This window comes from Lepisosteus oculatus, chromosome 1, assembly GCF_040954835.1.
Source record: "Lepisosteus oculatus isolate fLepOcu1 chromosome 1, fLepOcu1.hap2, whole genome shotgun sequence".
Taxonomy (NCBI): Eukaryota; Metazoa; Chordata; class Actinopteri; order Semionotiformes; family Lepisosteidae; genus Lepisosteus; species Lepisosteus oculatus.
This window is the reverse complement of record NC_090696.1, coordinates 72,951,453-72,974,945: the sequence shown is the minus strand read 5'-3', so window position 1 is coordinate 72,974,945 and position 23,493 is coordinate 72,951,453. Positions and strand designations below refer to the sequence as shown.

Below are 23,493 nucleotides of genomic sequence, written 5' to 3'. Positions count from 1 at the left end.
TTGATTGTTTCCCATTTATACCGTCCCTTGTTTAAATCTGAAAGGAAAACATTATGGAATTCCTTGTGTACAGACTGTAATCCCTTGGTGAGAACAGTAAATCTTTACATTCCGCAGCAAAACTATTGTTTCACCAGCTAATAAGTCAATCTATTACAATAAGAAAGGAAATTCAGGTGATGTACATTCATGAAATAACAGTGTTGTAAAATCATCATATAAGTATTAGTTAATGGTGATAAGAAGTAAATTAAATGGAGAACTGTACAGAATTCATGCATTCAGTAAAATCTTGCATGACTGGGGTGCATAAACTGTTTTTTTGTAGTGGCCATGTAATGACACATGACAACATTAACTGTAGCACTCCTTCATTGATCCAATGACTTTGCTGGATACGTGTTTGGGAATACTGGAATATGACATAAATATATTATACTCGGTCAGTATAAATAGAGTCATAATGATAAAAAACAATGCAACATCCATTATAGATGTTAAAAATATCCTTATTTGGAGAGGTGCACAAAATTTGATTTTTTAACTGGACCTTTTAGAATCGAGTAAGAAATTAAAAATTGTAAAAAAAGAAAAGATCGGCTTTAGCAGAGAACACTTAGGTGGCATACATGAGGCAAGAAAAGGCACAATATACTGTAGGAGTAATACTTTATTCACATTCTTGACATACTATATCCTGTACATATAATATGTGTCCCAGATGTTGCTCAGATGGCACCAGCTTCATACAGAGTATAAACCATAATGGATATGGTATCATTTAAATGGACTGTAAACTGAGGCTCAAAAATCAGAAGCACATCCTCAACAGAAGAGCCCTTCTAGTGATTACAGGCACTTTATCTATTGTGGTCACAATGATTATGCATATTTTGAAATAATGTACAGTATTTGGATGATACTGATTAACTAAATTCACATTGCAAAAGGAGTTGCTGTGATTTTTCAAAACTTCACATTTTCATTATTTAAGAATATTATATTAGCATTATATCTCAATCTTTATTGAAGAATTTCCAGCAGCCAAAAAAAAACATTAAAAATAAAACTTAATTATTTGCTTCAGTATAGACTATTGAAAAAGACAAATGTCATATGTTTAAATGGAAGTAGAAAAAATAACTGGCAACTTTTGAAACAAAAATGCAGTTTTTTCACTTATATTTTGATAGTTCATTATCATGTTATCCACAATGAACTGGAATGCATGCAGTGATTACTAAATGAAATTAAAGACGCGAATTATGATTAAGACGATTTTTTGTTTTTGTTTTTATTAAATCTATGCTATCTACAAATCTATTAAATCTATTACTATCATACAAGAGGGTGCCATTATCTCCACCATACCAGAAAGACTATAGGGATAATGGTAAGAGAAGGTGAAAGAAAACAGCAAAGATGGTTTCCGGAATGCATTTTAATTGCAAATAATAATAATTGATCATAACAGAAAATCATAACTATAGTTCTTGTGAAAAGCCTCCCTTTTAGACAATAACATTTACAGTCACTTGTTGCATGGTTCCAGTCTGTCTGCCCGACACTGCTTTGATTCTATTCTGAATTTAGATGAGTGAATGAAATAGTGAGTCAGAAAGCAAAGGTTTCTATGAACTCAATGTAGAAAGTGTGCAAGGAATGTAATAGCTAAATGTACACCATTCCAAAACATAAAGAGAAGCCACAGATATGCACAGAGTCAAAACTGAACATACAGGTTGAAAAGAATGTTGCCTATCACAGAACTGTGCAGAACAATTGCTAGGATGAAGACAAGCAGACAATGTGCTGCAATGTTACACTGGGTTCATACAGCAGTAAGCAGAATCTGATTTATTGTTGCAATCAGTACTGCGTAGCATGAAAGTGGATTCTGTATATTTATTGTTAGTTTGTGTCCCTTTACTGCCAAGGCAAGATATTGGTAGTGATGTGCTGCCCATGTAACTTGGACAGTGTTGCAATACAGCTTAATTCTTTTATTGACCACATACTGGGCAGACTATAAGACCCACATTATGTGCAACACATCTGGTCTTAGACATTTCAAGGTCTGGCCTTTGAAAGAGACTCAAATGGAGGAGACAATCAGGGCTTGTCATTGGCTCATGCCCATTTCTGTGTTAGCTTCAAAAACAGTTTCCCAGGTTCTCCTTTAGTAGGTTTCAAATCATCATTGCTCTTTTGAATGTGATCTTTTTTTACCAAAAAATTGTGCTTAAGGATTCTTGGAATGTACTCTACAGTGTCTAGAGTTTTTGAGACCTTGTGTTTAATCGACTCTCTCTCCGTGCATCAACCCTACCTGTTTTGACCATATCCTGACTAGGACTCTCCTTCGGATTCTCCCTGGTACTTCCAGCAGTCCCTTTTGGCTTAACCTATCCCTATCTGAATGCGGCTTTGGTTTCTAAGTTAAACTTTTAGCTTTGCTTTAACATGTCTTTTAGTTAATTCAAGCTTGCATGTGGATCCAGTCTTCTGTCTCCTGACCACTGCTACTGTCAGATCAGTGTAGTGGTTTTCACACATATCGCATACAGTACATGTACTGTAGCAGAATCAGAAATACACATCACCTTGTCTACTTATTCCCCTGTTAATAGAGTTGAGGAAATGCTTTGCACAACTAAATATTGCCTACAGCAGTGTACTGTAGCTATTCATACCTCATTATGAAGTGATTACCTTTGGATTCCTAATGCATTGTTAACAAACTGACAGTCTTGAAAACAGTCTGACAGCACAAGATGGAAATTCAGAGGAAGAACCCACTTAGCTGTATCACCTAGGTAACCACAGCAAGCCATGTGAAACTGACAACGATAGAATAGGAGAGTCTCGGGTCAGAAGAAAACTGGGTGATGTTGCAAACAATACAGAGAAGGGAGGACAGAACCTTGATGAAAACATCAGTGACTAACGTTCAGTCTGTCGACTGGATTTTCAAAGACATGAAAAATTAACACACAATTGACTTTCTATGCAGTAACTTAACATCTGGATGAAGAGTTCACAACTGTGCCCTCTAACTCTTCAGCTGACATTCAATCAGCTACTGCATATGCAGAAACTCATGCTTGCTCACGTATGTTCTAATTTTATGTCCACATTAATATTCTCAAGATCCACCAGTTGATTCTAATCCCTGTATTGTGCTCTGGTGCAACAGTGCACATGTTAAAACACATGAATTCATTTGTTAACATTATCAAAACAGGATAAATAATTGACCATATACAGTAAGACATTAGCCGGCTATATACTACAGATCTGCTGAATGCTCCGCAGACCCCAGATCAATGCAGTTTAGTAGTTTGGTCAAATCCTAATCAATGAAACCAAATCAAGGTGATCAAGTTTATTAGGATAACATATTTAAAGTTTATTTGGCATGACTCACTTTGCTGGGTCATCTGGCAACCTGACTGAAAGAACAAGGCTGATGAGACCCCAAAAGGAACATCAAAGATCAAAGGAACCCTTTACTTCAGATGAGAGGAAAGATTTCTTCCAAGAGCAAAGCTGATAAAGTGTGCAAGACTGTGGCGCATCTGCTCAGTTGAGAAATAGGTGATGTATAATTTTTGGAAGACCACTGAAGAACCTGGCGGCCCAACCCAGAAAAAGTGAACGAAAAACTAGAAGCACTGAGATCAGCTTCACCTATCTTGAAGCTCGCCTATCACTTGCCGAAGTTGGTCAGTGAATAGAGGGTTGGAAGGAATGGCTGAATGAGATAAGGGAAGGGAATCACAAGAATGCAGGAGACGCATAAGGCTGCTAGAAGAATCAAATACTGAATGGAAGCCTCTTGACCCGCCTGGCCAATTTGTTTCCTCTATGAAGACAGAAAATAAATGTGTGAGAAAGAATCAGGGAGGGGAGCTCAGGAGCGGAGATCTTTATGTGGAGGAGATTAGAAGTGGGTGAGATCAGAATTTAGTAACACAGCACATTAATAGTACTGCAATGACCATCATCATCATCATTAAGATTTTGTTTTTATCCAATATTTCTATTCTCTTGAACCAAATGATTGTACATGTTAAACAACTTTGAATCAACTTGATATTTTTGTACACTGTTTTCACACTTTAAAGTGAAAGTTAAGGCTCTGGCCTCTTTTATAAGACAAGTAACTTGCAGCAAAAGCATAAGTTATACTAACAGTACTGTTATACTGCTCTTTGTTAAACACTTACTAAATGATGTCATACGAAAGCTGCTACATATAGATAATTTATATTATACTAATTTTAACAGTACGTATTTTGTACATACATATTGTAAACATAGTCTTTGAAGACAAAGTCAATAAGATGATTACATTTAAAAATGTAACTCTACAGGAAATGGCTCTTAACTGCAGCATAATATCTTGATTTAGATTTAGAAATGTTCTGGTGCATATCCAAAATGTTATATAAGAATTATTATTTGACCAAAGCACAACACCAAGCAAAGAATAACTAAAGACTATCAAATACAATTCTGTAGTGAAATGGATTAAATATCTATATAAAGCAATGTTTTATAGTACAGACAATGACAATTATTATATACAGTATAGCGCATGTGAAAATATGCATTCCAGAGTTAGTTGTTTGACATACAAAAGAAAGATACATATGTGCAAAAATAAACATTTGTTACAAGCACCTAGAGGATAAGAACTGCAGTGTGAATGCTTGTTACAAGCCCCTAGAGTCTAAGTACTGTAGTATAAACATTTGTTACAAGTATCTAGAGGCTAAGTGCTGTTAATACGAAGTGTAATAGCCAAGGCACTGCTCCTGGTGTTATTCTAGATCAGACGTGATCTCACGCAAAGCCAGTCTGATAACTGGCTCAGTCTGGTCCACTTAATGATCTCATTACTTCTGTGCCCTTTTTCTGTCTACCAACAGACTGCACTCCCAAAGTCGGTCTCGTATACAGTATATTGTGTTTTATTGTAATCTAATAATAAGATGATCAATATCTAGCATTGAAACTGCAGCACCCATCAATAAATTAGCCTCCTTATCTTTAAAATGCAAGTACTATTTTCCTTATCTGAAATTGTCAGATGGCTTTTCAACAGGTTGTACTGAAAACAACGTACAGTAAAGACTACCTTTACAAATGAACGTTAAAGCAAGTAAAGTGCAAAAACCGAGTAAAATTTAAGTATTTTTTTTTACATTTCCTCAATTTCACAATAAAAAACTTCTTCTTACAACATCACCTTCTAACACAAAAACGCAATCTGTTTCAGGATCACCTGATGTACTTCAGATTGAGGTCAGTTTCTTCTCTGTTCAAGATTATGAAAACATACAGTATAGGAGGAATTCAGAGGTAAACCTACCGGGCCAGGGTTAAACCCTTTTTGATTTTAGTAATAATTTCTTAGATTATAAATAATAATAATAAGTAATTATTGTAACCAGTAATTGACATACTGTATGTTTCCAAAGACCAAAACTAAAATTGTATTGGAAAGGTTTTAATGTTGTAAGGCAGTTGTATACACCAGACATATTGTTAGCAACCAGTTTACAGGTCAAATTGTCACAGGAGCAAATGGAAAGGTGGTGACTGTAGGCTAGAAATTGATAGGATTTAAGCAGCTATAGAGAAACAGCACAGCTTGTTCTCCAAATGAAGAAAAAAAAACACTTCTTTGAATCAATTATACATTTAATAATTCAAAAAATAAATTTTAAACCAGTGATCTACAGCTTGTGCGACATGTGGAGCATCCTGGAGGAAATCCAACAGCAAGACTGCATCTGTGGTAACTGCCACAAAATCTGTAGGAGAAGGAAGTTAAGGAGCTCAAATGTCTCCAAGAAATGGGAGGACTGACAAAAATAACTTTCGGGGAAGTGTTCGCTCTCAGTGGCCCAAGAAACAACATGAAGAGATGGAGATGTCAAAGATGCAGAAAGACAAGTGGCTGTTGCTGGAGACTCTAGTCTCTGGAGCACTGCCAACCAAGAGATACATCAGGGACCACGAGAGAACATTATGCCATTTCCCTGGAGCTAAGTTGGCCTCAAGAACCAGAAGACAGCAGACAAAAACTACTTGGAAGTGCTTTTAAAACCAACAATGGGGGCACTTCTTAACTCAGAAGGTTTGTGGGAGTATGGAACAGCCTACCGAGATATGTTGTTGAAGCAAATATGCTAACTTCTTTCATGAAACAGCTTGATAACATCCTTTTCTCAATTTACTACAAAACAGGCTAGATAGGCCGAATGGCCTTCTTGAATTTAGAACTTATATATATTTAGAAAAATATATACTTGAACTTTTAAACCTAGTATCATGCAACCTAATCCAAGAATGAACTAGAATCATGCACTGGCACTAGACTAAAGTATAGATACTGTAACAGTAAATGTAGAAGCTGTTCAATCGCCTGTTAACATTTACAGCTTTATGCTCTACTACAAATTATTAAAAAATACTCTTTATAAAACTGGAGAGTTCATTAGGGATGTACAGGATGAATAAAATGTGTGTGTGGGAGGATATTATTAATGCACAAATGAAATGACAACTTACAACAGTGAAAAAGGAACTGGGCAATACAGATGAAAATGAAACTTAAATGGATTATGTGCTATAATAAAACATATGGACAACATTTAGTAGCAGTTCTGCTTTCTAAAATATAGGTTACCCAACAGGTATTTCATGATCTGACAACCTTTCATTAATGAATTGAATGAAAAAGTACCTTACATCATTTTTATATAAACAAGAACTTTGAAACTTGTTTTGTTTTAACAATTAATGAGCTGTTAAGTCAACTATTGCTTCATATACTGTAAATATGAATACTGTACTATAAATATATACCATATATGGACAAATTAATGTTTCACACTATACTTCTGTCATATAATACCAGTGATACAGCAGGACACAACACTACCAAAACAGCCCCAGGAGCCTATTCATTAATAGGAGGACTCTATTAATGTAACAATATTCCTAGAATTATATTACTTAAAAAGTCATTGAACATTCAGTACAACAGATGTTGTGTCAATCCTTTAATCAATAAAGAGTCATGAGGATCTTTTATATGAGGGTCTCAATAAGTACAAACACAAAGGTGTGCAAGCCTAGTCATTTTTATTTCATGGTCATGACATTACACCTCGTTTTTCCATGTAATCCCCCTGCATAGAGGTATATCTGTCTAATCTCGCTATGAGCTTTGGTGTTTCTACAACAAAGAATTACAAAGGTCAAATCTGTTCCAGAACCCTGTTAATCACATGAAAATATGTGACAACTTTTCAGACAATACAGATGTCACTGGTCTGCACTCCTTCAATAAATTAAAATGAAATTTGGCTTGATGTGCTCTGAAGTTTAAGCCATAGCCATTGCCACCTTTGTCAGAGCTCAGTTAATTGCTTCAGGTGTTAAAATGCCCAGGTAGCAATCACACATCCTGTAAAAGAAATTGAACTACAGAACAAGAAATAGAAATACTTGGTTTCCCTGTTGTCTTATGGAAGAAGCCTGAGGGTCTGTCAACAGCAGAATGGTTTCTGTTGCTGACAGAGGAGCTCATGTTATTCCTTTACACAGGCATTCCTTAAGTTGTATGATATACAGATTACTTTCATAGTGCAACAACTTATTTTGTAAAACGGTACTAGGAGCAAGGCTGCTAGTATTTATCATTTTAGAATACATTTGACCTTTCCAGCACGTGCCATTTTTTGATACTGTACCTTTCTCTCATTACTTTTTTCTTATATCCCTAATTATACATCTAATTTGAAACTGTCGATTGTGTGTTTTCACACATCTGCTCCCAGCTCCTGGCCCTGCAACTGCACACGAGGAAGGATGAGGACGTGCAGGCAGACCTACAAGCCATTTGCATTTTCACACATTCCAGGCTGTCAAGCTCCATACAATGGGCTTTGCCCTGATTGGAGTGGAGTTACTTCCCTTCATCAACAGCGCTACTGTATATGCCAGCAGGAACCTAGGAAGTTGCAGGGATGTCCATTTCAATGGGAATTTAGAGAGCCCAATCCAGCTAATGCCATTTAATCTGTTACAGGGCCTCACCTGATTAAATGCTGTTGTTTTTCAGACAACTGCATTATGCCAATTTAATTTAATGGGTGAACAATGAGAACTATGAAAGTCCTTAGTTCCTTAAATGAGAAAATCTTTATTTCTCTTAAATTTGTAATATGATAATGTACGTGTCAAACATAAATGTAAAACAACAATGAAATAGTATCTTGTATAAATCAGGCCTCCAAGAAGGGTTAAGTCTCTTGGTGAATGTTGTTTGCTATCTTCATGCTCAATTAGGGAATTACACAGAATGACCTTGCATGCCAGTTGCAAATAGTAGTAGTCATACAGCCTAATTTCTCTAATGAGGCCAGTTATGGGACAGGGTATTAGTGGCCCTTAGGGGGATCAGCCTTAATGAAATGGAATTTATACACCAACTGTCAACTGGCTGTATAAGCAGGGTCTACAACTCATCAGACTGAATTTCAAAAGATTGATTCTTGTAAAGATGCAGCAATTAATGTCTTTCCAAAAATAGCATTGCAATGAAGGGAAATAACACCCCTTAATCAGAGTTATTTCAAGTTCAACGTAGGAAGTAATAACCTCGATAATATACATGCATCATCTTAATAATAATCGCCACAAGGTACTGTATAAGGACATTTAACAGAAGGACAAAAGACAAAAGTGCATTTTAATTTCGGAGCAAAACATTTAATAAAAGGAATTTACTTCTTGTCCTTTACGATTAACCAGATACATGGAAAGATTAGTACAGTAATGTTATATACTGTACAGTAATTTTGTGGTTTAAATGATTAATTAATTTTGCTTTAAAAAGTACTTTTGTGCCACACTGGTGATTGCAGGAATAAACTAACAATCACTTGTATTTTGGGAGAACTCCATATTCTTCCTTTTCTTGAAATACATGCCTAGAAATATCTAATTATATGTCACGTATCAGTTGTGTCAGCTACCATTGGTTCTGGTTTTTGGAAGCCAAATCCCTTTGAGCTCAAGGACCCCTGAGCCAACGCACAGCAGAACATTTTATCCTTGTCAAAGCTCCTTATGGAAATGGAGGAATGCATGAATTTGCACAAAGATTTTATTTTCCCACAAGAAATATTTGTTTATCAAAGTACATGCAGGCATTATACTCTTCTATCATTGTATTTACATAGTAATTTCCCTGCCAGACAGGCAAGTTAAACATGTTCTACTCTACACTATATTTACTTGGACTTTGCAATGACAAGGGGCAATTTCAACCCACAACCAATATGATCAATTAGAAGGCCAAAATCTACTATTTATTTTTGTGTACTTAAATCCCAACTTGCCATTTCTTGGTTTTGGCCAACTCACACTTGCATTGGTATTGCTTTTTTTATTTCCAGTCCTGCCATGTTTAACTCATTTTCAATTACAGTGTCTTATTACATGCCTCAACAAAGCTAGATTCTCTGGAGTTTATAAGTCTTTAATCAGGGTCGTGATTCCAAAACTGAGGTCAGAAGAAAAAAAAATATTTTTGTGGATTTTCTACAAGAGCAGTTTTATTACTTCTATCTGCCATTGCTGACTGAGTATACAGCTAACAAGGGTGTGCTTTCATTCTGTACAGGGTAGCTCTTCAAACATTGTTTAAAGGAAATTATGGAAAACCCCTTCTCTGGATTCAGCGCCTGTGCGCTCTGGTACAGTACCTTTTTTTCAGGAACCAGAAACCTTTGTATAAATCTGGAAAATTGGTCTGGTTGCTTATATTTTAAATACATATTTCTAGAGAAACTATATGTAGTGCCCTCTATACTCTAGGTATCATGATAGTGAAGTCAAAATTACAATTTGTTCGGTCTATTCAAGCAAGTTCAATTAGAGATGAAAGGATGAATTCAACTTGAAAGAAATTCACCTTTTTTTTCTGGGTATATCTGTGCCTATACAGTATGTTGTACAATTTAAAATATACATACTGTACAGTATATAGTATACAGTATTCTAATACAGTACTATAAACCACAGTATACTTCAGAAGAAATGCATTGATCAGTAACTATCTACTTTGATTTAACTCATCACTTTTACAATACGCTGAAGGATTTATGTTCATTGCTTTCCAGCATTTTCTTCAAGAAATCAGGCCTACGTTTATACCTAAATCTTTCACATGAAGGTTTTTTTATGTTTTGGAAAATGTAATACGATGAGCTGGATACATACTGTATTTTCACTGCACTTCATTTCTTATTAGAACTCGTCAATGCTTCTGCTCACACAAGCCTTTATTAGCACTTGATATATTTCCTAATTCTTTGCCGCCCACCTGATACACGGAATTAATGTTCTTGCTTCTTGCATATAATGCCTTACATAGATTATTCAGTCTTACTCAGATTACATAGATTTACTCGGCTATATACCGTATATGGTCCATTTTCTGGATATAGTTGTACAGATACATTTTCTTTATGTTCAATTATCGTACTCATACTCTTGCTTTCTTCAATTTACTGAAAAGTATGAAATGTACAGTAATCCCAAACTCACTACCTAAAATGAGAGGATACTACTGGTTTTGGGGCCAACAGAGATTAATTTTCTGCTACTGCAAATTTTTGTTTTCCTCTCCTGTGTTCATCTCCCCTATGGTTGTTTGTTGCTATTGTATGCTGTGCTCTGCAGTATAAATTGGTAAAGCACTCTGTGGCAAACTGTTGTAAAGGGTGCAAATACAAGAATGATTGATATAGATATTCAGGAATTATGTAAATGTAATGTTTATACAGTTTAGGTTGATACCGTGTTGGAATGTATCTTTGCCTTCTGTGTTTTTACTTTTAGAACTTGCCTGAGATACATTGAATTTCTTTGTAAATTAAATCCTTTATCAACATGTTCTTTAAATGGCCCATAGGACCACAGCACCACTTAAGACTGTAAGAGTAGAATCACTGCCAAAGCAAAAGAGAAGGCCGTGTCTGAATGTTTCTTTGTTATGCTGTCAGAAGACATATTTATACAAGCGGTCATGCTGTCAGTATTTGTCATGTTGAGTACCTCTAAGAAATTATGAAACTGGAAAAGCAACCAACTGTCCTTTAAATATGATTTACAGCCTTGTGTAATTTGGAGAATACACAGTGCATGGTGAAATATTGATTTAATTTTGTCAGAAATCATTAGCTTTGAAAGTGAATCAAGAAGAATGAAAAAAATAAAAAAAGTTAGTTTAATGGGTGATCGTTATTCACAGCTGACTTTTGTGAAAATGATTTCCATTATTAAAGAAAAGTTGGTCCTCAATGATAAACAGATCAATTTTGACCCAGCCACTTGAAAAATGTTTCTTTATCTTAAAATAATAGAAAAAATAAACGACAAATCTGACAAATAGAATATATATTAATTTCCTGTAATCTTAAATGACAAATCTTAGGAAACAAAATAAATGAATTTATAATAGAATATAGTATAGAATTATAGAATAGTATTTGAATTGTTTGCAAGCAGGGAATAAATAAAAAACACCCCAATTTATCAGAACCAAAAAACAAGCAAGAAATCATACAATTTTAATTAAGTACATGATTATTTTTATTGGGTTTTGGTCATTATAAAAACAATAAAACTAGTACTTTTTCTTAACTTACAACATCCTTCTAAGTCTTTTGTGAAGACAGAATTCAAAATCAGTTATAGTGAATAATTAAACTGCAGTAACCTAAATAATTTGGAAACAGGTACAGTGAAAACATTGCCGTCAATATCTTGTGTGATCGTGTGATATTCTGCAGAGCCATGCATCTAAAGTCAAAGCATGCTGAGGTTTTTGGAGATACGCTGGGCCATTTCCAGGTATGGGAAGGAGATTTGTGTGATTACTAACCTGTCTTCTGATGCAGCAATGAGTGATTACAGTCAATTCTAACAGCTGGCAGGTACCTGTGTGCTGAATCTGTAACTCAGTGTGGCCCGTAAGGGACTGGTAAGGTATAGCAACATTACATGCACTGTGTGCTGTAGTGTTTGATTTTTACATTAACCTCAAGCCCTGGGGAACTATGCCTGATAACGTACAACACAGTCTTGGAAGATCCACCTCCTCAAGAGAAAGATTAAACATCTGGTTAAATTACAGACAGCATGAGAGGCAATAACTGTAGAAATTACAGAAACTCACCATGTTTGTAGCCAGTATTTACTTTCTTTTCAATAAGGTCATATCCATGCCTGTAATTTATTTTTTTCTGGATTTACATTTTCCTCAGTATGCATCAACGATTTTTTTTTTAAAATGTGACAAACACTTTACACTTTTTTTTTTGTAAGGCATCACAACCGAAGCCCAGAAAACCACATTTTAGGTTTAAATTATTTTGAAAATGAAATGGAGCTCAGGTAACAACACATTTTTAGAAGCTGTACACATGTTGATTATTAGAACAAAATAATACTTTAAGTATTATTAGTTGATGTTTCTAAAGTATATTTCCAATAAAATCTTTTCAATAAGATAAACAGTCAGTCAGTAGTAAGTAGTAAAAAAAGGCATATGAAAATTAATAAAACATTCTGTCAACAGTATAAACATTTTATTGGCTTCTCTTTTTGGTCATAAATCTTCAAATAATAAAGTAAAATACTGATGCAGCATGAAATATTTGTGATTTATAAGATGTCTGATTTCTTTATTGAATAAAATACAATATATTGTATGTTCTGACTAACATTAGCGTAACAGGTTCACTAACATCTATGAAAATGATTTAGCTTTATTCCACCTCATGTACAGGAGCTGTCATTTCCAAAGGTATTGACAACAGACATATTCAAAAAATGCTAATTATGGCTAACAGTGTTAACAACCTAAGAATGCTTGCATTCCTATTTGGCCCATCTATCTCATTTTCCCTGCTAATAGCTAATTGATCCTAGGATCTTATGCAGCCACTTCTTGTATGAGCTGACAGGGTGGCTGCATAGCTTATTCCAGACTCGTACCAATGTTGAGTAAAAAAAAAAATGTTGTCATATTCTCCACTTAAAATGTATTTTCCCATAGTTTCCATCTGTTTCTCTCACTCATGTTTCACTGTTGATGCTGAAGTCCACTGGATTGACTTGGTCAAGGCCTTTTTGAGTAAATGACATCTCCATCTCCAAAATGACAAATTTACACACATAAATCATTTGAAATTTCCTTTCAGACTGCACTTTTTTTGTAAAGCACATGTAACATGTAATCAAATGTAATAATTTGGGGGATACTGAGAAGTTAGTAAAGCATTCAATAATATATTTTTTGATGAGCCCTTTTTACCACACTAAAATGCACACAAAATTAGAAATGTATAGCTAGCTAAGCTTTTCCAAATCATGTGGTTCATAGCACAAATTCTTATTCCTTGCTTCAGTACTACACAAGAACGAGAATGGGTTTCTCCCTCGATATGACATCAATATATTGCAGGTTAGCTCCCCAAGGTACTGGAGTCAGGGATTAATTTACAGCTGAGTGGAAACAGGACTGAAAAGAAGTGTCCAGGTACTACCTGCCCAAAGTACTGTAAGTTAGCAGGACATGAAAATCCCTTTCTTAGCAGACATGAGAAGACAGGTTCGAATCAAGAAAATGTTAATATCTGAATACAATACAGAAGCCGTAAGAATGATCTGATCACGCGTTTACTGTTTTTTTGTTTCGTTTTATATGATATGTTTGCAGCAACATTTCAGTGTCTGAAATGTAACAGCAGCTTGTTATATGGTGCTTTACATCATGAAGGATTCTAAGCACTACAGCAATCATTTATTAGCAACCCCACTACACAGCATTATCATGAGAGAACTGGTTCAATTAAGGGTCATCTTTAGGAAGGATCGATTGTGTAAGCAAAGAGTGGAATATTGCCAAGGCACTAAGTATACAGTAACACTCCTGCCCTTATGAAGAGTGCCATGGCATCTTTCCATACAGTACCAAGCAGACAGTATCTTGGTTTAATGTCTCATGTAAAGGTCAGCACATTCTATAGCACCCTGTTCCCAGTCACCATATTTAGATAGAGCTTAGGATGGAGATATATTTAAAAATATCCACTTAAAGTAAATCACAGTGTGAATTTTGGGCTAGTATCAGATTAAATACAATTCATAAAGACCATGGCCATTTGTGTGCATTTTCATTTTTTGGCCTTTATCCTGTTGTGTCTGTAGCATGTCCCTCAAAGGCTTAAAAATGTTTTTTTCCACTTAGTTAAGCTGTTTTCCAATTTTCAAATTGCAAATGCAAACCAAAGCATGTGCCTCCTGTTATAGGACAAGATGAAGTCACTAAACCTGCAAGACAAAGTGAAAGAGGACCGGAAATTCAGATTGTGAGGTTTACCTTGCAGAGATCCTGCAACAGTTCAGTAATGGCCAAAGCAATCTCAAAAATCACATTGTTTAAGTGCTAGGCAATTTCACAATAAATATGAGTGCATGTAGAGATCTTCAGAGTCAGCCTTACACATTTCACTGGCTTGGTGTAAAGTGTTCTTTAAAAAAGTGATTGCTACTATTCAATCTGATTTTGCTCCCAGACTAATGGCATATGGAGTCTGAATAGTAGGTCACTAATGCGCCACTTTCTCACCATTATCACATCCTTTGTTGGATTCTTCGCTTCACTTTTTATATCTAACAGGCATTTCTACCAACTAATAAGGCTCAACATAAAGTGCCCTGGGCTGTAAGGGAATTCAAATAAATGTATTGTGCTTATTGGTTTTTACTGCACTTCTCAAAATTCAAACCTTGAAATACTCCCCATACTTCTCTCACACACAAAGTGTTCACAACAATTTACCACTAATCCTGGATATGAGCAGTTTGATCAAATACATTTTCAGGCACACATCTCACTGTTAATTTAAACAAATGCGCCACATATGACAATGCAGTTGTGCACGTGAATACACAAGCAAAATTTATGTTATTTTCATAGTTTTATCTCACCTTGGAACACAGGCATTTCAGAGAAGAATGTATTGGATTTCTGCCAAGGATATATTGTATGAAAGGGCACTCTTTAATAGTTCCAGTTACTTTAACTTTGCTCTCTTTATTCTCCACCCTTCATTTTCCCACTAATAACACTGTTTTCAAGTCAGGTTATTCTGCCCGATTTTTTCAGGATTTTACAGCACTGATTTCAAAACTCGTTTTGATCTAAATGTTACACAATGTGCAAATATTTACTGTCAAACGAACCCCCCAGACCATGACAAATATCTATGAAGATTCCACCTGGCAATTACTCATCCCCACAACACATTGCTTCTACAACAACTCACCCAATGTTACAGAAAATTCTATTAATTTTACAATCACTGAGCCCATTAAAAAAAAACTTGACTCAATGCAAGTAGGGGCTGAATACCGATGATGTGAAAAGTCAAAGAAGGAGAAAACAATAAATATAGCTGTGACAGTTCTTGCATTCTAAAGGAAAAAGCCTTTTACCTTCCAAAACGCACAGGTTGGCTGTAGAGGTTTTTTTGTGGTGGAGGGAGACAAAAATCACATGTACTTTTTTATGCGTATTTTGATGTAATGCTTAGCGGTCTAGTGCCAGCTCTGACAAATCTATTATGTAGTACCAGCTGTATTCATGCGTTATTAGATTTGAAAACAGATTATTTGGTAAAGATAATTAGCTCCTGTCAAATTTAATGAAATCATTCACTTAAGTGGTAATTACTCTTTTCAATTAAAAAAAAAAAAATCACACAAATTTGAGTTCCAGGACTTCTCTAATTTAGAAAGCCTAAAACAGAAAGAGAAGCTTCAGACTATAAAGAGCCAAAGGGAAAACCTGATTAAAATAAGTCATCTTCCTCACTGAGCTCATCCGGCTTCCATTCTAATTAACAGACTGTGAAAACCAAAGAATTCTTACTGTCTACTGAAAACAATACACGGTTTCTGCAGGGTGACCAAGAAACTTAGTTGGTCTACTCAAAATGTTGCACGAGGAAATTTATGAATAACATGTCAATTGAAATGTAGATATGTGTAAAAGGTACCATGGTCTCACTGTCCTCCCAGACACTATAACGCCATGCATGTTATCTATCAAAAACACAAACAGGGCTTTGATTACACCCCATCTTTATCTCTGGGAATGCACTCACACTTATGCATGTACTGAATTTCATTGCTTCAACATAGTTATTTGTAAATGCCAACTAACGCTACAGTACGGTACATACAGTATATGTACTGTACAATACAGCTCTTCAAAAATCAGCAATTGTTCGCAGCTCTGGACATTTCATGAGATATAATATAATATAAATGCATTTTGTGTCATATATTGAACGGACTGCTTTATATTATCAATTTCAGTTTCTTTCTATACAAGATGGGATAAAACTGTCAGAATATGTTTATGGCACTGGCACTGATTGAAACAATTTGACGTAAGGTATTTTCAGGGTTATAGAAATGAACAGAAAATTCAACAAATGAGAGATTTTTTTATGCGAGTTCAACACACTCTTATTTTTTATGCACTGCATGACTTTTGCCTTCAGAAAATACAAAAGATTTCTTCTCTGTTCTGATCTTTTAAATGTGTCTGTTTCAATTCTGTTTGATTTCTTCCTCCACTGATTACCCGTAGTTCCCATGACAGAGAAATTTCACAGTGTCATCAGAAATACAATGTTAGATTAAAGGATCTCAATACAACCAGTGAAAGTCTGCCAGGGTGCAAAATTATGTTCCTGGAGGTCTATTCCACTACTGGTTACACACTGCAGATACAGTGATTCTATATAATTACTTGATGGGGGATTATTAACAGCTGTAAAAAAATGTCATCTACTGAGAAAAACAATGGCAGGTGCTCGATGTTCAAAAATTCAGAAAGGTTAGAAAAGAGAAGATGATGTTTTGTGCAACTTGCTCACTTGAGGTTCAGTAGCCAAGTTCCTATATAATTCACCACGTACAGTAGCTTCAGCAAGGTTCCCAATATGTAGGACCCAAATACCTGGATGGGAAGTCATCTCATTTTCTTCTTATTCTTTAAATTATACTGTACAGTATGTTTGTAAAACAAACTTAACTAAAACATGTTGCAATACCTTACAGAAGAGGGGAAGTGATCTGTTTGAAGAGAAGGCATACAGTAGCATACAGTAACAAAATGACATAACAGCAAAATCAGAAAGAACAAACAAATCAACCTCCGTATTTATGATTATTCTCAATTGAAAGGCCCCTGATAAGAGTCCGGGTTAAAATTTCTGTCCCCTGGTATTCACACAAGGAATATACAGTACTAGCAGCAAAGGCCCATAACTTTTCAATCATTGAGTAGGATTCAATCCTACTATTTCTATTTTTAAGTCACATTACAGCAATCACCATAGTGAAACAAGATAACATGAACAAATTGAAAAACAACTGTACAGTAAATCAACAAATTGGATGCTGTTACATTGGAGATTTAATTAACTGATAAATCATGTTTATTACAATCTCTGGCTAATTTTCTATTTAGCTGTTTGTAGTGAAAATTTTGAATGTGCAACAGATATTCATATAATGTGTTAATTGATGTATTCTTATTTTAGAGTAAATAGTTTTACCTTTCAGTTGCAAATTTGTTAACATAATTGTCTTTTATAGGTTTTGATTCTTTTAGTAACAGTTTCATACAGTGTGAGATGATACTTTGGCAGGTTTAAAGTACTGGGCTGGTGTATGAACTCTTATACACCAATTCTGTTAGACAGAATGTGTGACAGAGCAGTGCACCCAGAGAGAATTAGCAGGATGGTTCATGAGATGCTTGAGCATATTAAAGATCTACAAAAGATTGCGACTTTTGCAATACGATCTGATTTTAAATCCTGGAGATCTTTGACGGTATCGGTTTCTATAACAACTTAAAATAAAATCGATTGACTTGAAGAAGTATTAAACTATGTTACCGTGTTGTGATTATAAAAAGACTCAATTTTTTACATTTGTGCCTCAAATTGTTTTTGTGCACTCTCATTATAAAAAAAAAATATTTGACTTGAAAGACATTTTAGAAGAAGTTGATCAAATATTAAAATTTGTTATTACAGTACAGTTATGAATGCAAAATAAAGACCATTAGGTCAAGTAGTTCTTCACAAATACATTTGGAGTATTCTATATGAACATTCCAATCAACTAAGATCAAACATAAAACAAAAAAAACACAAACCAAAGAAAGCATTGTAAGTCCTTTGTCCATTTTAGAAGTAAGGCTCTAAAGGTATTGTGTGCTACAGTATGTTGCCTTATTGAATTTGATTGTTAAACAACTCGTGCAACGTACAGTATCTAATTGTGATATACAAATGACAGGATTTAATGTCTGTTCTTGTTCAACCAACTGTGATTTACCAGTTGTTGTTTTTCCCCAATTATAAGCAGGCCTGTTTTGCATCAGTTCGAAAGTCTATAAGCGACAGCTTTTTCTCCTTAAGACAATGGCCTTATTTTGAAGAGCTGGGATCCTCACTGACACGAGACTGTGAAAATGAAATAAAAAGCAAGAAGATGCTAGTTTTGAAAGTGTCATATTGTGTGATTTTATAACTATGCTTCCTTTTGCAAGATAATGTTTTTTTTTTCTTAAAGCAGTGGATCTTATTGTGTGATTTTACTGTTTAGTTTCTCTATAATGAAGCCCCTAGTTATCAACTAAAAACAGGAGTGAGTACCTATAAAAAACTAGAGCATTAAAGACTATTAAGGATCCATTTTGTACAGTTAAACTTTGACTCGCTGACCAGTTCTTTTGAAAAGAAAATATGATTCTTTAAGGAATACATGATTAATTATATTTATTAGTGGCTGATGATTTCAGAGAGCATTATACTACAATCTGAATGTCCAAACACTGCTGCTGATAGAAAATGATGATAAAGTGAACACCTTAAAGAAAAAAGTTAAAGTACAAACATCATTTTAGTTTTTGTATTTGAACTAATCATTATTGAACCTAAGGGAAAATGGCACATTGGTAAACTGAAGCCTTCAATAGTTGTAGTCCCAAACTGAGTCAGATCAGAAGTAGCAATAAAACCTGTTAGACTGGGTAGATGCTATTAATGTTGTCCTTTAAGGTGAACTAAAAATACAAGTGGAGACAACATTTACTGGTTCTTGTAACCCAGAACCCTACACTGAGCTGAAATGTAACTTCATTCCAAGACCATTTTACAGCTTTTGTTAGCTGTTTGAAAGAAGATCAGTTTCGAAGAGTATTTCTCAACTGATTTGAGAGTTTTAGACTGATACTTTTTGGTTTGAGGAACATTTTCAAATCTGATGACTGGAGGGGCTTCAGGGACAGACTGCCAGATTGCTCTGTTGAAACCCCAGCTAGGGTTAGGGTTAGCATTCCAACACCATTTAGACATTTTTTACGCTCAGTGCTGGATTTTGTGTCCCAACGGAACTTTAGGACCAGTGATAATTTATTCTTATCCGCAACTTTTTTTTCAGATACTTTTGGCGGCCCATGTTGCATATGGCAGCATTCAGTAATGGTAGTCCAAAAGTGACTCAGATCATAAGTTGTAAGAAAAACTGAGTAAGTTCAACTGAGAAAACTCTCTTAATCTGGTGATTTCACGTGCAACTAAATATACAGTATAAGTGGAGTCAACATTGACTGGATCTTGTAAACTGAACCCTACACTGGCCTGAAATACCCACTCATTTCAATACCATTTTTACTGCATTTTTCACCTGATTCAAAGTAAATGCTCTCTTAGTCTTTATACAGTGGATATGGTACAGTACCTCCTTCCAGAGGGAAGGAGAATACAGTATATTCTAAAAAGCGTGGTTGAGAGAGGCCATCTCAGATTAATGTGCAAGATTAATATTATGTCGCTCCTTTTATCATGTGTGGGTTCTAGGAATAATAAGAGTATGCAACTTATGCAACTTTTTCAATAACTCAAAACAAAACAGTTGAATGACACTGGAGAATAGCCTCCAGCAGTAATGTATCAGTCACAGAAGTTTCAGGTACAGTACAGCATAGTGTCTGACTTTTGCACAGCAATCTGTCACCCAGTGAAATCATGTGGCAGTAATACACAGCCCTGATCTGGCAGCCCTTTTGACAAACTGACCTCTCACCATGATGTGATTAAGTTATGTGCTCATGGAAGTCATGGGAAAAAATAATCAGTCAATTCCGACTCTAGGCATGACCTGCTGACCAGTCAGAGGGACAGCACAGCATGGTCGTGCAATTCTCACACACTCAGGATAATCCACGTGCACTGCAAGTACTGCATCCACACACTGCACGTGCTTCTCAAAATTCACACTCTGCCACGATCACAATATAAGCAGTGATATACTGTACAGCTCTGCATTTGACAACTAAAGAAGAAAAGTTCAAAGGAGTTTTCCTTCCATTTTTTGTAGGTGAATTTATCATGGCATTATAGGCCGCTTGGTTAATTCAGATTTTCCTTTAGTTTTAAATTACTTTCGAATTCACTCATCTATTTATATTAAACTTTTTTTGTTCTGAAAAATAATGACTAGCACTTAGGGCAAGGCTAAATTCCATCCACACTAAGCCTGACTTTTTAAAGGTTTGCAATACTGAGATTGCATACTCTGTCTAGCTCTTTCAATATTTGTTTCTAATAATTATTAATCATCAATACTGCAGCAATAAATCGTGTCACTGTTCTATTGCCATAGAAATCATCTCATGGTATTTTCTGAAAAATTGTTTCTGTCTAAAATGGCTATAGTGATGGATTTTTTGATGTTCACTCTTACCGCAGGATGATTTCCCAGCAGCAAGCAATAATGCTAATATGACCCAGTGCTCATTCTCTGAAACACTGCCTGCCAACCAGCTGTAAAACTGCAGCAGTGCTTGAATTCTGAAGGCTGGAAAACAGTGAAAAGAATACATCAATACTTCATTGCAGAATTCATTTTTCCTAGCCTCTGAAATATTACATATTTTCTTACTTTCCTTAAAACATATTTACGGCAATGGGAAGATATTTATTTTGCACAGGTTCCCAATCTTTCCAGTCAATATTTGCTACTGCTGACATGCTTGCTCCACTGTATGTAGTCCATTGTATATAGTCTTAAAGTAATTTTCTGCTTGTGCTTGAACAGGACTTAAACCACATCTATTCTGTCAGTGGGCTGCATAAAACACCTTGCTGTGAAATAAATGCAACGCAGTGTTAACATGAGGGTTTATGGGAAAAGTCAGCACTGCATTAAAATGAAAGAAAGAAAACAACGTTTCGGCCGTGGAGCCTTCTTCAGGTGTGTCAAGAATAAAAATCACAGCCGAAGAAGGCTCCACGGCCGAAACGTTGCATTTTCTTTCTTCTCTTTTCAGCATGGAATAAACCTATTACTTGTTCCTTTGCAGCCTACGCATGCTGACGCAGCTCCCCACCTGAATTACATTGGAATAGCAAGTTGTGCATAACTAATGAGTTATAATTCTATGAACAAATAATAACAGTTATGGATACTGAACATTAAAATGCATGTATTTGCAATAAGACATGGTTTATGGAGAGGGAACAGCTGAAGTGTGAATGTGCAACTTGGGATTGTGTCAACAGTGCAGTAACACAAGGGTCCATATGAGGTCCACTGCCCATCCTAATTTATATCAACAATTTACTAGTAAGCTAGTGAAGCTTAGAGATAAGGGGGGTAATAACCAGTGGTTAGTAAGGAAATCAAATCCAAAAATAATAAAAGATGAAGACAAAATTGGAGACTAGGAAAGTCCTTACTAATTGACATTTAACGTAAGTTTTAATTAATTTAATGTAAGTGCATACAGTACAACCAGTATTGGGTAACTGGTTATTAGTATACAGTATCTTCAGAAAGAATTAAGAACCTTCCCCTTTTTCCACCCTTTGTTGTGTTTTATTTCAAAATGTTTACTTATTTCAAAATTGATTGAATTGATTATTTTTTGCCATTAGTTGACTCACAATAAACCATAATGAGAAAGTGAAAACACGTTTTTAGGAATTTTTGCAAATGTATTGAAGATAAAAAAACGTTTTTGTTAATCTCTGGTGTATTCTATACCTTTATTCTTCCATATAGTCATGAATGTCACATAGACACCCTTTATCAATTAATACTGAAGCACTGTCAGGTCAACTCTGATCCATGTGCCCTCCTGGCAGACATTGACTACAATTGGGAGCAGGGGTCTTTGCAGATTTTTTATCTTTGGATCAGTAATAAATCTTATATAATCTGACAAAAAAAAGGTTTGTCACAATATGAATTGTAACAGCATATCTATTCTGTGGCAACATAAATATTACAATTCAGAAACAATAAAGAGGACATCAATTTAAAAGTGACATTCATTGTGAAAAGCATGCAATTTCCCCAAAGGCCGACACTGAAAATTTATGGAAGCTACAAAGTGTACTCCACCCCTCTTCAGTTTTTGTGAGATTATTCCACTTTGTGAAATTTAAATTCAGTAACTTGGTGCTTTTCAGTTTAGTATATTTGATCATACTCATATCAACACAGAAGATTAACAATCACAATACCTGAGGCCAAAATCAAACATCATGACAGCCTAAATTATCATGAGACCCCCCCATTCTAGATAGGACATGAGCTATATTCACTCTCATTTTCCAATATAATATTATTTTTTTATTTATAAGACTATGTTATGCTTTTCACAATGAATCATACTATTTTTTTAAGAACAGCAGAAGGAGTTCTGATAAAGTCAGTTAACTACAGCAGGCATACTGTATGTAAAACAAATGTTGTTCTATATTTCTTTGTTTTACAGTACTTCATTTTCTTTTTCATGTAGCTTCATTTTAGAAGAATGCAAACAACATATTCACTCGAATATTGCACAAATTAAGAAACGTAGCCTGTAAGATCCAATACATACTGTATAGTAGTTAGAGTTTGGGGTCATCACAAACAACGTGATGTAGAGAGGATATTTTATTCTCACTTATGACAAAGACATTCAAAGCCACTGAAGAGGACTCAAATTAAAATAGCAGGTCATGAGTTTAAATGTTGCAAAGAGAGAAACAGATAGGCAGAATCATTTTTTTTACCGTGGGCATTACAGATACTACAGGTCTTGAAAACGAACTGCAAGCAACAGATACCCACGGTTTTAAAAGACAAAAGGAGTACAGAAACAGAAAAAGGAAGAGTAAATGGCAAAAAAAACAAAGATCATGTTTGTTTTTTCTACAGGCTATATCCCTCAAAGCACTGTATTTTGAATTACCATTTCAGAATTACAAGAGCATTTTCTTCACTATTTAAGGAAGCTATTTTTTGTCATCTGGTTTA

General features: G+C 35.1%; 1 protein-coding gene across 1 annotated transcript in view; it reads right to left on the bottom strand.

The window, feature by feature from the left end:
* galntl6 (polypeptide N-acetylgalactosaminyltransferase like 6) overlaps positions 1-23,493 on the bottom strand; it is a 295,980-nt gene that overhangs the window by 207,426 nt on the left and 65,061 nt on the right. The gene's annotated exons all lie outside the window — the stretch shown is intronic.